The 12,140-nt window shown below is 43.8% G+C and overlaps 2 pseudogenes; one reads left to right on the forward strand and one right to left on the reverse strand.

Annotated features, from left to right (window-relative positions):
• Nucleotides 1-790: 790 nt before the first annotated feature.
• On the reverse strand, nucleotides 791-1,096 carry LOC107967464 (large ribosomal subunit protein eL43-like; annotated as a pseudogene).
• Nucleotides 1,097-10,779: 9,683 nt separating this feature from the next.
• Nucleotides 10,780-11,848, forward strand: LOC134807463 (small ribosomal subunit protein eS6-like; annotated as a pseudogene).
• Nucleotides 11,849-12,140: the final 292 nt, after the last annotated feature.

A 12,140-nucleotide genomic window follows, 5' to 3' on the forward strand; every position in this document is an offset into this window, starting at 1 on the left:
ACCTGGGCGGGTTGCTGGGAGAGAGAGGAAAGGGGAGAAGGGTGTCATGTTCAGATTTACAGCCTGTCCATAAACTTCATGGTTTTATGGTACTCAGCCATGTAGTCATTTCCTGCCCCTTCTCCTACTGTGTTCTCCAGAGTCCCTGAGTCACTCTTTGGCCAGTGGCCTGCAGCCAGGGCTCATTTCTCTTCCCTATGGCCTAAAGAAGTTGTTTCTGTGCCCTGGGGCACGGGCATCCAGGGACAACATATTACAAGGCGGTCTGTTGGGGTGTGGAAGACACTAGAACCTTTATCTGCATTTAACCCATCCATTTCTAATTTATATTTTTTATGTTTTATAGTGTAAAGTTTTGCTGTAAACAATTCATAATAAATATATATGGATATGGCATATTTGTATATATTTATTATGTACGTAATTGTTTAACATATTTGCAAGTATGTTAAAGATATTATGTTGAATAGGATGCATATCAAGAAGGTTTGGCAAGCCTGGCCAACATGGTGAAACCTCATCTCTACTAAAAATACAAAAATTAGCCGGGCATGGTGGTGGGCACCTGTATTCCCAGCTACTCTGGAGGCTGAGGCTCGAGAATCACTTTAACCCAGGAGGTGAAGGTTGCAGTGAGCAGAGATGGCACCACTGCAGTCCAGGCTGGGCAATAGAGCAAGACTCGGTCTCAAAGAAAAAAAAGAAAGTAAGTTTAGGACAATAGCCCTAGGGAATTATGCTGATAATGGTCTTTTTTAATTATTACATAAGTTAACCCATTTATTAAAGGCTAGTGATGTCTCCAATGGTGGAGAAACATCTGGTCTTTCAATTCCTTCAGTCTTCTGACTGTAGACTTTGCTGTGACGGCAGAAGTGGTATTGTAGGTTCAGCCACCACCAGCTACTGTCTTCATGCACGAACCACAGTGCCAGACCCCCATATCTCGTCTTTTCATCTTGGTTTTGTCACAGAAAGAGCAATTGTACTTGGCGTGCTAGCCGGTTTCAATTTTCTTCACCATTTTCTGGAAGGAGGCACCATAGCGGATCCTGTATTTACCGACATTTCCAACTTTATTGGTGCATTTAGCCATGTCAGCGCAGTTTTGAGCCCGCAATAATCTTTAAAAGCATTATTTTATGTTTCATTATGAAATTAACTTTTCATTATGAAATTAACTAACTATAGCGGATCCTGTATTTACTGACAATTCCAACTTTATTGGTGCATTTAGCCATGTCAGCGCGAAGGTTTGAGCCCGCAATAGTCTTTAAAAGCATTATTTTATGTTTCATTATGAAATTAACTTAAAAAAAATTTTTTTTTAGATGTAGTCTTGCTCTATCCCTAGGCTGGAGTGCAGTGGTGTGATCTCAGCTCACTGCAATCTCTGCCTCCCGGGTTCAAGCGATTCCCCTGCCTCAGCCACCTGAGTAGCTGGAATTACAGGAGTGCACCACCACGCCCGGCTAATTTTTTGTATTTTAGTAGAGACGGGGTTTTATCGTGTTGGCCAGGATGGTCTCGATCTCCTGATCTCATGACCCGCCCGCCTTGGCTTCCCAAAGTGCTGGGATTACAGGCGTGAGTGACCGTGCCCAGCCCAACTTTTTTTGTTTGTTTTGAGATAGAGTCTCACTCTGTCACCAGGTTGGTATGCAGTGGCGTGATCTTGGCTCACTGTAACCTCCACCTCCTGGGTTCAAGCGATTCTCCTGCCTCAGCCTACTGAGTAGCTGGGATTACAGGTGTGCGCCACCACGCCCAGCTAATTTTTGTAGTTTTAGTAGAGATGGGGTTTCACCATGTTGGCCAGGCTGGTCTCGATCTCTTGACCTCATGATCCATCCACCTTGGCCTCCCAAAGCACTGGGATTACAGGTGTGAGCTACCAAGCCCAGCCTTTTTTTTTTTTTTTTTCTTTTTTTGAGGTGAAGTCTCACTGTGTTGCCCAGGCTGGAGTGCAGTGGTTCAATCTTGGCTCACTGCAACCTCCATCTCCCACGTTCGAACTGAGTGGGGCCTTCAAATTCTGGTTTCAAACCAGGATGATTCTCCAGTTCCTTGAGAGTTTATAGGTGTGTGAGCTATTTTCATTGCTTCCAGAGCCTAATAGAAACCTTCTGTTTACCCCAAATAAGCCTGCACAGGCCAACTTTAAGGTCAAGCGTTTTGCATTCGTTAGAAATGTTAGGAACTTGGAGTGGTCCTCTCATGCTGATCAGAATGTGCGCTTACGGCCTGAGTGTGGAGTGGGCGAGTGCTGCTTTGGGGCCTGACTTGGGTCCCAACCCCCTTCTATTGTGAGGGAGTTCTGCGGGAGGAAAAGTGGGGAACACCACCTCCCATAGCCCCTGAACAGCACCGACTTTAGACCTGGGCAAGTGAGACCCTTCCCCAGGCCTGCTCCTCAGGAATCCCTGCACTTTGGAGTGTGTTTCTCAAAATGTTCCAGCTTTCCCTTCTGTGCTTGGGACATGCCAGGGCCAGCAGGTAAGAGAGTTTCAGTTGCTTCCAGCCTTTCCAATATTTGGTGTTGTCAGGCTTTTTGATTTTAGCTATTCTTCACTGTGGACATTTTTTCCCATGGAAAATCTCTCTCTCCCTCACCTTTCTCTGTCTCTCTCTTTCCTTCTCTCTTGCTGACCTCTCTCTTTCTTTCTCTCTCTCTCTCTCTCCTTGTCTCCTCCCCACAGCACATTTACTGAGGTATCAAAAACATGGCTGGGTGTGGTGGCTCATACCTGTAATCCCAGCACTTTGGGAAGCTGAGGCAGGCGGATCGCTTGAGGCCAGGGATTTGAGACTAGCCTGGCCAAAATAGCAAGACCCTGTCTCGAAAAAAAAAAAAACCCATACACATACTGGATTTGATAGGTTTTGACATATATATACATCCATGAAGCTGTGACCACGATGAAGATAACGAACACATCCATCATCCCCAAAGTTTCCTCATGCTCCTTGTCATCCCTCCCTCCTGCCTTTCCTTGCTTCCTCCTCCCTGCCTGACACCAGGAAACCACTGATATGCTTTCTGTCAATATGCAAGGTAGTTTGCATTTTTAGAGTTTTGTATAAATGGAATCATTTCTTTTTTGTGTTTTAAGACAGGGTTTTACTCCTGACACCCAGGCTGAGGTGCAATGGTGTGATCTCGGCTCACTGCAACCTCTGCCTCCCAGGCTTAAGCGATTTTCCTGCCTCAGCCTCCCAAGCAGCTGGGAATACAGATGCATGCCACAGCACCCGGCTAAATACAGTGTATTCTTTTTAAAATCCGACCTCTTTCACTTGGGATAATTATTTTGAGTTTCATCCATGTTGTGTGTTTCAATAGTTCATTCCTTTTTATTGCTCAGTAGTATTCCATTACATGGATATATCATAATTTGTCTATACTTTTCTTTTTTGGTAATGTCTTTGGCAAGATTTGGTATCAGGGTTATGCTGGCCTTATAAAATGAATTAAGAAGTGTTTCCTCGGCTGGGCGCAGTGGCTCACGCCTGTAATCCCAGCACTTTGGGAGGCTGAGGTGGGTGGATCACCTGAGGTCAGGAGTTTGAGACCAGCCTGACCAACATGGAGAAAACCTGTCTCTACTAAAAATACAAAATTAGCCAGGTGTGGTGGCTCATGCCTGCAGTGTAGTCCCAGCTACTTGGGAGGTTGACGCAGGAGAATCGCTTGAACCCGGGAGGTGGAGGTTGTGGTGAGCCAAGATCGCGCCATTGCACTCCAACCTGGGCAACAAGAGTGAAACTCCGTCTCAAAAAACAAAAAAAAAAACAAAAAAAAAAACAGTTTCCTCATTCTCTACTTTTTGCCCAGGCTGGAGTAAAGTGACGTGATCTTGGCTTACTGCAACCTCCGCCCCTCAGGTTCAAGCGATTCTCCTGCCTCAGCCTCCTGAGTAGCTGGGATTACAGGGGCCCACCACCATGCCCGGCTAATTTTTGTATTTTTAGTAGAGACAGGGTTTCACCGTTTTGACCAGGCTGGTCTCGAACCCCTGACCTCAGGTGATCCACCTGCCTCAGCTTCCCAAAGTGCTAAGATTAAAGGCATGAGCCAACGCGCCTGGCCTTTCCTTTTTTTGAGACAGAGTCTTGCTCTATCGCCCAGGCTGGAGTGCAGTGGCAAGATCACAGTTCACTGCAGCCTCCAATTCCCCAGACTCAAGTGATCCTCCCACTTCAGACTCCCAAGTTGCTGGGACCACAGCTGTGCACCACCATACTCGGCTAATTTTTGCATTTGTTTTTTAAGAGATAGGGTTTCACCATGTTGTCCAGGCTGGTCTTGAACTCCTGGGCTCAAGTGATCCTCCTGCCTTGGCTTCCCAAAGTGTAGAGATTACAGGCATGAGCCACCGCACCCAGCCCATTCTCTATTTTCTGAAAGGTTTGTGTAAAAATTTTTTTATAAGGCCAGGCACGGTGGCTCACGCCTGTAATCCCAGTACTTTGGGAGGCCGAGACGGGAGGATCACGAGGTCAGGAGATCGAGACCATCCTGGCTAACATGGTGAAACCCCATCTCTACTAAAAATACAAAAAATTAGCCAGGCGTGGTGGTGGGTGCCTGTAGTCCTAGCTACTCGGGAGGCTGAGGCAGGAGAATGGCGTGAACCCGGGAGGCGGAGCTTGCAGTGAGCGGAGATCGTGCCACTGCATTCCAGCCTGGGTGACAGAGTGAGACTCCGTCTCAAAAAAAAAAAAATTTTTTTTATAAACAAAATATTTTTCATACACAAAAGATTTTTCATTCTGAATTATACAAAAAACTTCAAACAAGTACTGTTTATAAGATCCACTAATGTTATATTTTTAAATAATATGATTACATAATAGCTTTCTTTAAATCTGAGTTCACTCAAATTTGATGTTTTTTTTTTTTTTGAGACGGAGTTTCACTCTTGTTGCCCAGGCTGGAGTGCAATGGTGTATTCTCGGCTCACTGCAACCTCTGCCTCCCAGGCACAAGCAATTCTCCTGTCTCAGCCTCCCAAGTAGCTCGGATTACAGGGATGCACCACCATGCCTGGCTAATTTTTTTGTATTTAGTAGAGATGGGGTTCCATCATGTTAGTCAGGGTGGTCACGAACTCCTGACTTCAGGTGATCCACCTGCATTGGCCTCCCAAAGTGCTGGGATAACAGGCGTGTGCCACCATGCCCAGCCTTGTTTTATCTTTACTAACTATGATTACCAAGTTGTAAAAACAAAAAATTACAACCACATTCTTGGCAGAATTTTGATGTCTGATAATACCTGGATATTGGACAGCATCCAATTAAAACATCAGTATAGCTTTCATGCATTAAATAAAGTATTTTACTCAAGTTCCCAAAACAAACTTGAGTATGTTGGGTTTGAATGGAAGCAAAAGGCCAAGTTAAAATATGAAAGCAGATGGTTTTTATTTGGTAGGAGCTGAAATGAATATTTGCGTTCTAATCAGACATCTGTGCCATGTGGCATTTTCCAAATTTTTGAGAGTCTACCAGTCTAAACACTTCACTGCTTTTACCACCTTTGCTTTGCTCTTCTCCTTTCTTTCCTCTCATTTTGCCTTCAGACTTTTCTTTTTTTTTTTTTTGAGACAGAGTCTCGCTCTATCACCCAGGCTGGAGTGCAGTGGTGCTATCTTGGTTTACTGCAACCTCTGCCTCTTGGGGTTCAAGTGAGTCTCATATCTCAGCCACCCAAGTAGCTGGGACTATAGGCTTGCACCACCACACCCGGCTAATTTTTGTATTTTTAGTAGACACATGGTTTCACCATGTTGGCCAGGCTGGTCTCGAATTCCTGGCCTCAAGTGATCTGCCTGCCTTGGCCTCCCAAAGTGCTGAGATTCCAGGCGTGAGCCACCGCCCCCAGCCTCAGCCTTTTTCTTTACCTCTACTTCTTCCATACTGGTTACTGCCCATACTGGTCTAGAAAACCTTTTTTTCCTCTTAATATCAGCCTCCATTTTTGTGTCATCTTTTTCATCTTTCACCACACACTCATTTCCTCTTGGCAGTGTCTGGCATCACCACAGTTGCTGTCTCTTGAACAACTTTCTTTAAAACATTGCGTCTACTTTGAGAATACTTTCAAGTCAGCTGAGCACCTTTGGGGCATTCTTTTTTCTCTTTTCAGGCACTTTTCTTTTCCACCCACTCTGACACACCACATGATCACGCTGACCAGAGTTTGGTTTGTGTAAAATTGCTGTTATTTCTTCCTTAAATGTTGGATAGAATTGAACGGTGAAGCCATTTGGATTTGGGATTTTAATTATGAAATCATTCTTCTTCTTTTTTTCTTTTTTTGTTTTCCAGACAGGATCTTGCTTCATTACCCAGGCTGGAGTGCAGTGGCACAATCACAGCTCACTGAAGCTTCAACCTCCTGGGTTCCCTCCTGGGAGCGACCCTCCCACCTCAATCTCCAGAGTAGCTGGGACTACAGGTGCCTCCCACCACACCTGGATAATTTTTGAAATTTTTGTAGAGTCGGGGTCTTGCTAGGTTGCTTAGGCTGGTCTCGAACTCCTAGCTTCAAGTGATTCTCCTGCCTTGGCCTCCTAAAGTGCCAAGATTACAGGTATGAGCCAGCATACTTGGCCTGCATCCTGCACATACCGATACACTGTGTTTTCATCATCATTCAGATTGAAATACTTTCTATTGTCTTTTGTGATTTTTTTCGATTCAAGGTTATTTTGAAGAGTGTTGCTTAATTTCAGAATATTTGAAGATCTTAAAAACATTTTATTTAATTACATAACTTGGGCTGGGCATGGTGGCTCACACCTGTAATCCCAGCATGTTGGGAGGCAGAGGCAGGCAGATCACTTGAGGCCAGGAGTTCGAGACCAGCCTGGCCAACATGATATAACCCCGTCTCTACTATAAATACAAAAATTAGCAGGGTGTGGTGGCACACACCTGTAATCCCAGGTTCTCAGAAGGCTGAGGCATGAGAATCTTTTGAACCCAGGAAGTGGAGGTAGCAGTGAGCTGAGATAGTGCCACTGCACTGCAGCCTGGGTGACAAAGCAAGGCTCTGTCTCAAAAAAAAAAAAAAAAAAAAAAAAAGAAAAGAAAAAAGAAAAACCATAACCTGAATGAATTTGATCTTTTGCCATTTTTTGAGGCTTGTTTATGGACTAACATGTAGCGCATCTCAGTGTATATTCCATGAGCACTTCAAAAGAATGTGTACTCTGCAATTTTTGAGTATGATATTCTGTAGTCAATTAAGTCAAACTAATTGGTAATGCTATCAAATTTTCTATGATGTCACTTTTTTCCCCAACTTATTCTAACAGTTATTAAGAGGGGTTATTAAAATCTCCATATGTTTGTGGATTCATTTATTTCTTTTTAGTCTGTTAATTTTTGCTTTACATATTTTAAAGCTCTCTTATTAAGTGTATACAGATTTAGGACTTTTATGTCTTAACTAATTAAATGTTTTAGTATTAAGAAATATTCTTTATCTCTGGAATACACTTTGCTTGAAAGATTTTATTTGGGCCGCGCACGGTGGCTCACGCCTGTAATCCCAGCACTTTGGGAGGCCAAGGCGGGTGGATCAGGAGGTCAGGAGTTCGAGACCAGCCTGGCCAACATGGTGAAACCCCGTCTCTACTAAAAATACAAAAATTAGCTGAGCGCGGTGGCAGGGGCCTGTAATCCCAGCTACTCTGGAGGCTGAGGCAGGAGAATTGCTTGAACGCGGGAGGCAGAGGTTGCAGTGAGCCGAGATCGCACCACTGCACTTCAGCCTGGGTGACAGAGCAAGACTTTGTCTCAAAAAAAAAAAACAAAGAAAGAAAGAAAGATGCTTTATCTGATATTAATATAGCCATAAACAAGCCAAACATTGCTTTTTTTTTTTTTTTTTTTGGGAGGGAGTCTTGCTCTGTCATCCAGGCTGGAGTGCAGTGGTGCAATCTTGTCTTGCTACAACCACTGCCTCTCAGGTTCAAGTGATCCTCCTGCCTCAGCCTCCCAAGTAGCTGAGATTATAATGTGTACCACCACACCTGGCTAATTTTTGTATTTTTAATAGAGACAGAGTTTCACCATGTTAGCCAGGCTGGTCTCAGACTCCTAGCCTCAAGTGACCTGTGCGCCTTGGCCTCCCAAAATGCTTAGATTACAGGCGTAAGCCACTGTGCCCAACCCAAATATTGTTTTCTTAAGTTTAGTGTTTGTACAATATATACTTTTTTACTATTTTACTTTCAACTTGGTTGTGTCTTTGTATTTCTAAGATGTTTCTTGTAAACAAAGTAACCTGAGATTTTTGTTATCTGTTTTCTAATTGGAGGGGCTAGTCTATTAGCATTTTTTTTTTTTTTTTTTTTTTTTTTGAGACAGGGTCTCACTCTGTCACCCAGGCTGGAGTGTAGTGGCACCATCATGCCTCACTGAAACCTCGACCTCCTGGGCTCAAGCAATTCTTCCACCTCAGCCTCCTGAGTAGCTGGGACTATAAGTATGCACCATCATGCCTGGTGAATCTTCAAACTTTTTTTGTAGAGATGGGATCCCACTTTATTGCCCAGGCTTGTCTCATTTGTATTTAACATGATTTTTTGGTATTTTTAGGTTTACTTTTAACAAATAAAAAACCCATAACATTTTTTTCTACTTGTTCCACCAGTTGTTTGTTTCTCTGTGATATAGCTTGGGTCTGTGTCCCTGCCCAAATCTCATGTCAAATTGTAATCTCCAGTGTTGGAGGTGGGGCCTGGTAGGAGGTGACTGGATCGTGGGAGTGGGTTTCCCCTTTGGTGCTGTCCTCATGATAATGAGTTAGTTCTCATGAGATCTGGTCATTTAAAAGTATGTGGCACCGGCCGGGCATGGTGGCTCACCCCTGTAATCCCAGCACTTTGGGAGGCCGAGGTGGGTGGATCTCCTGAGGTCAGGAGTTCAAGAGCAGCCTGGCCAACATGGTAAAACCCCGTCTCTACTAAAAATACAAAAATTAGCTGGGCGTGGTGGCAGGTGCCTGTAATCCCAGCTACTTGGAAGGCTGAGGCAGGAGAATTGCTTGAGCCCGGGAGGCGAAGGTTGCAGTGAGCCGAGACTGCGCCACTGCACTCCAGCCTAGGCGACAGAGCAAGACTCTGTCTCAAAAAAGAAAAAAGAAAAAAAAAAAGTGTGTGGCACCTGCCCCTGTGTCCTACCCCTCTGTCCTTGGTCCTGCTTCTGCCATGTAAGATGCCTGCTCCAGCTTTGCCTTCCTCCATGAGTAAAAGGGTCCTGAGGCCTCCCCAGAATCGGATGCTGCCATGCTTCCTGTACAGCCTGCAGAACTGTGAGCCAGTTAAACCTCTTTTCTTTATAAATGACCCAGTCTCAGGTATTTCTTTATAGTAATGCAAGAATGGACTAATACACTCTGTTTCTCTTTTCCTGCCCACTTTTCAATAAATTGAGTATTTTTAAATATACCATTGACTTTTTAGCTAATCATCTTTTATTTTGAGTAGTTTTTCTTGAGATTACAAATATCTTTAACAGTCTACCTTCAAATTATTCTCCTTTTGTGATTCTAACACTAATTCTATTTACCCACTTCCAATTCTTTTTACCCATTTCCAATTCTTTGAGCTCTTGTTGTCCTATATTTTACTTCTAAATGTTATATATTTTGAAATATATTGTTATTATATTGGCAGCCAATTGTCTTTTTAAAATGTGTAGATAAGCCAGGAGCAGTGATCATGCCTGTAATCCCAGCTACTTAGGAGGTTGAGGTGGGAGGATTGCTTGAGGTCAGGAGTTTGAGACCAGCCTGGGAAACATAGCAAGACCCTCTCTCTAAAAAATAGAAAAATAAAAAAATTAACCAAGGATGGTGGCATGTGCCTGTGGTCTTAGCTACTTGGGAGGCTGAGGCAGGAGATTTGCTTGAGCCCAGGAGTCAAGCCTGCGGTGAGCTATGATCATGCCACTGCACTCCAGCCTGGGCAACAGAGTGAGATCATGTAACTAAAAAGAAAAGAAAAAGTGTAGCTCTCTTTTCTATTTAGATTCATATTTATGCTCTCTGGGTCTCTTATTGTTTCCTACAGATCTATGCTTCCATTGACATTATTTCTGTTAATCATTTCTGGTAGAGCAGGTTTTCTGGAAATGAATTTCTCCTTTTTTCTGAAAATATCCTTATTTACCTTTAGGTTGAAATATAAATAGATGCGGCCGGGCGCGGTGGCTCACACCTGTAATCCCAGCACTTTGGGAGGCTGAGGTGGGCAGATCATAAGATCAGGAGATAGAGACCATCCTGGCTAACAAGATGAAACCCCTTATCTACTAAAAATACAAAAAATTAGCTGGGCGTGGTGGCACACGCCTGTAGTCCCAGCTACTCGCGAGGCTGAGGCAGGAGAATTGCTTGAACCCGGGAACTGGAGGTTGCAGTGAGCCGAGGTCATGCCATTGCACTCCAGCCTGGGAGACAGAGTGAGACTCTGTCTCAAAAAAAAAAAAAAGAAGAAGAAAGAAATATAAATAGACATCTAGGCTGACAGGTTTTGCTTTTTTTTTTCAGTTATTTAAGAAAGCTTTTCTATTTTTTAGGGGGTGGTGTGGGGTGTACTGGTCTGTTCTCATGCTGCTAATAGAAGACATACCTGAGACTGGATAATTTACAAAGAAAAAGAGGTTTGGCTGGGCGCAGTGGCTCACCCCTGTAATTCCAGCACTTTGGGAGGCCAAAGCGGGTGGATCACGAGGTCAGGAGATCGAGACCATCCTGGCTAACATGGTGAAACCCCGTCTCTACTAAAAAAACAAAAAGAAAAAAGAAAAAAAGAGGTTTAATGGACTCACAGTTCCACATAGCTGGAGAGGCCTTACAATCATGGTGGAAAGCAAAGGAGGAGCAAGGCACGTCTTACATGGTGGCAAGCAAGAGAGAAGTAGAGGGGAACTCCCTTTAGAAAGCCATCAGGTCTTGGAGGCATTCAGCTGCTTCAAGATGAAGCTGAACATCTCCTTCCCGGTCACTGGCTGCCAGAAACTCATTGAAGTGGATGATGAATGCAAACTTCGTACTTTTTATGAGAAGCTTATGGCCACAGAAGTTGCTGCTGACACTCTGGGTGAAGAATGGAAAGGTTATGTGGTCCGAATCAGTGGCGGGAACAACAAACAAGGTTTCCCCATGAAGCAGGGTGTCTTGACCCATGGCCGTGTCCACCTGCTACGGAGTAAGGGGCATTCCTGTTACAGACCAAGGAGAACTGGAGAAAGAGAAAATCAGTTCGTGGTTGCATAGTGGATGCCAATCTGAGCATTCTCAACTTGGTTATTGTTAAAAAAAAAAAAAAAAAGTAAAGAAGGATATTCCTGGACTGACTGATACTATGGTGCCTCGTCGCCTGGGGCCCAAAAAAGCTAGCAGAATCTGCAAACTTTCCAATCTCTCTGAAGAAGATGATGTCCGCCAGTATGTTGTAAGAAAGCCCTCAAACAAAGGAGGTAAGAAACCTAGGACCAAAGCACCCAAGATTCAGCATCTTGTTACTCCACATTTCCTGCAGCACAAAGGGCAGCATATTGCTCTGAAGAAGCCGTGTACTAAGAAAAATAAGGAAGAGGCTGCAGAATATGCTAAACTTTTAGGCAAGAGAATGAAGGAGGCTAAAGAGAAGTGCCAGGAACAAATTGCGAAGAGACACAGACTTTCCTCTCTGTGAGCTTCTACTTCTAAGTCTGAGTCCAGTCAGAAATAAGATTTTTTGAGTAACAAATAAAGAAGATCAGACTCAAAAAAAAAGAGAAAAGAACAGAAAAGAAAGCCATCAGGTCTCGTGAGACGTTATCACAAGAACAGCATGGGAAAGACCCACTCCCGTGATTCAATTACTTCCCGCCGGGTCCCTCCCACAACATGTAGGAATTATGGGAGCTACAATTCAAGATGAGATTTGGGTGGGGACACAGCCAAACCATATTAGGGGATGGGGAAGCTTTTCTGTTGTCTTCTGGCCTCTACTGTTTCTGATGAGAAATTACCCATCATTCATAATTTTTCTTTGGCTGCTTTTAATAATTTACTTTTATCTTTGATTTTCAACACTTTGACTATGTTGTACCTGAGGTTGGTTTTCTTTGTATTT

This window comes from Pan troglodytes, chromosome 10, assembly GCF_028858775.2.
Source record: "Pan troglodytes isolate AG18354 chromosome 10, NHGRI_mPanTro3-v2.0_pri, whole genome shotgun sequence".
Classification (NCBI taxonomy): domain Eukaryota; kingdom Metazoa; phylum Chordata; class Mammalia; order Primates; family Hominidae; genus Pan; species Pan troglodytes.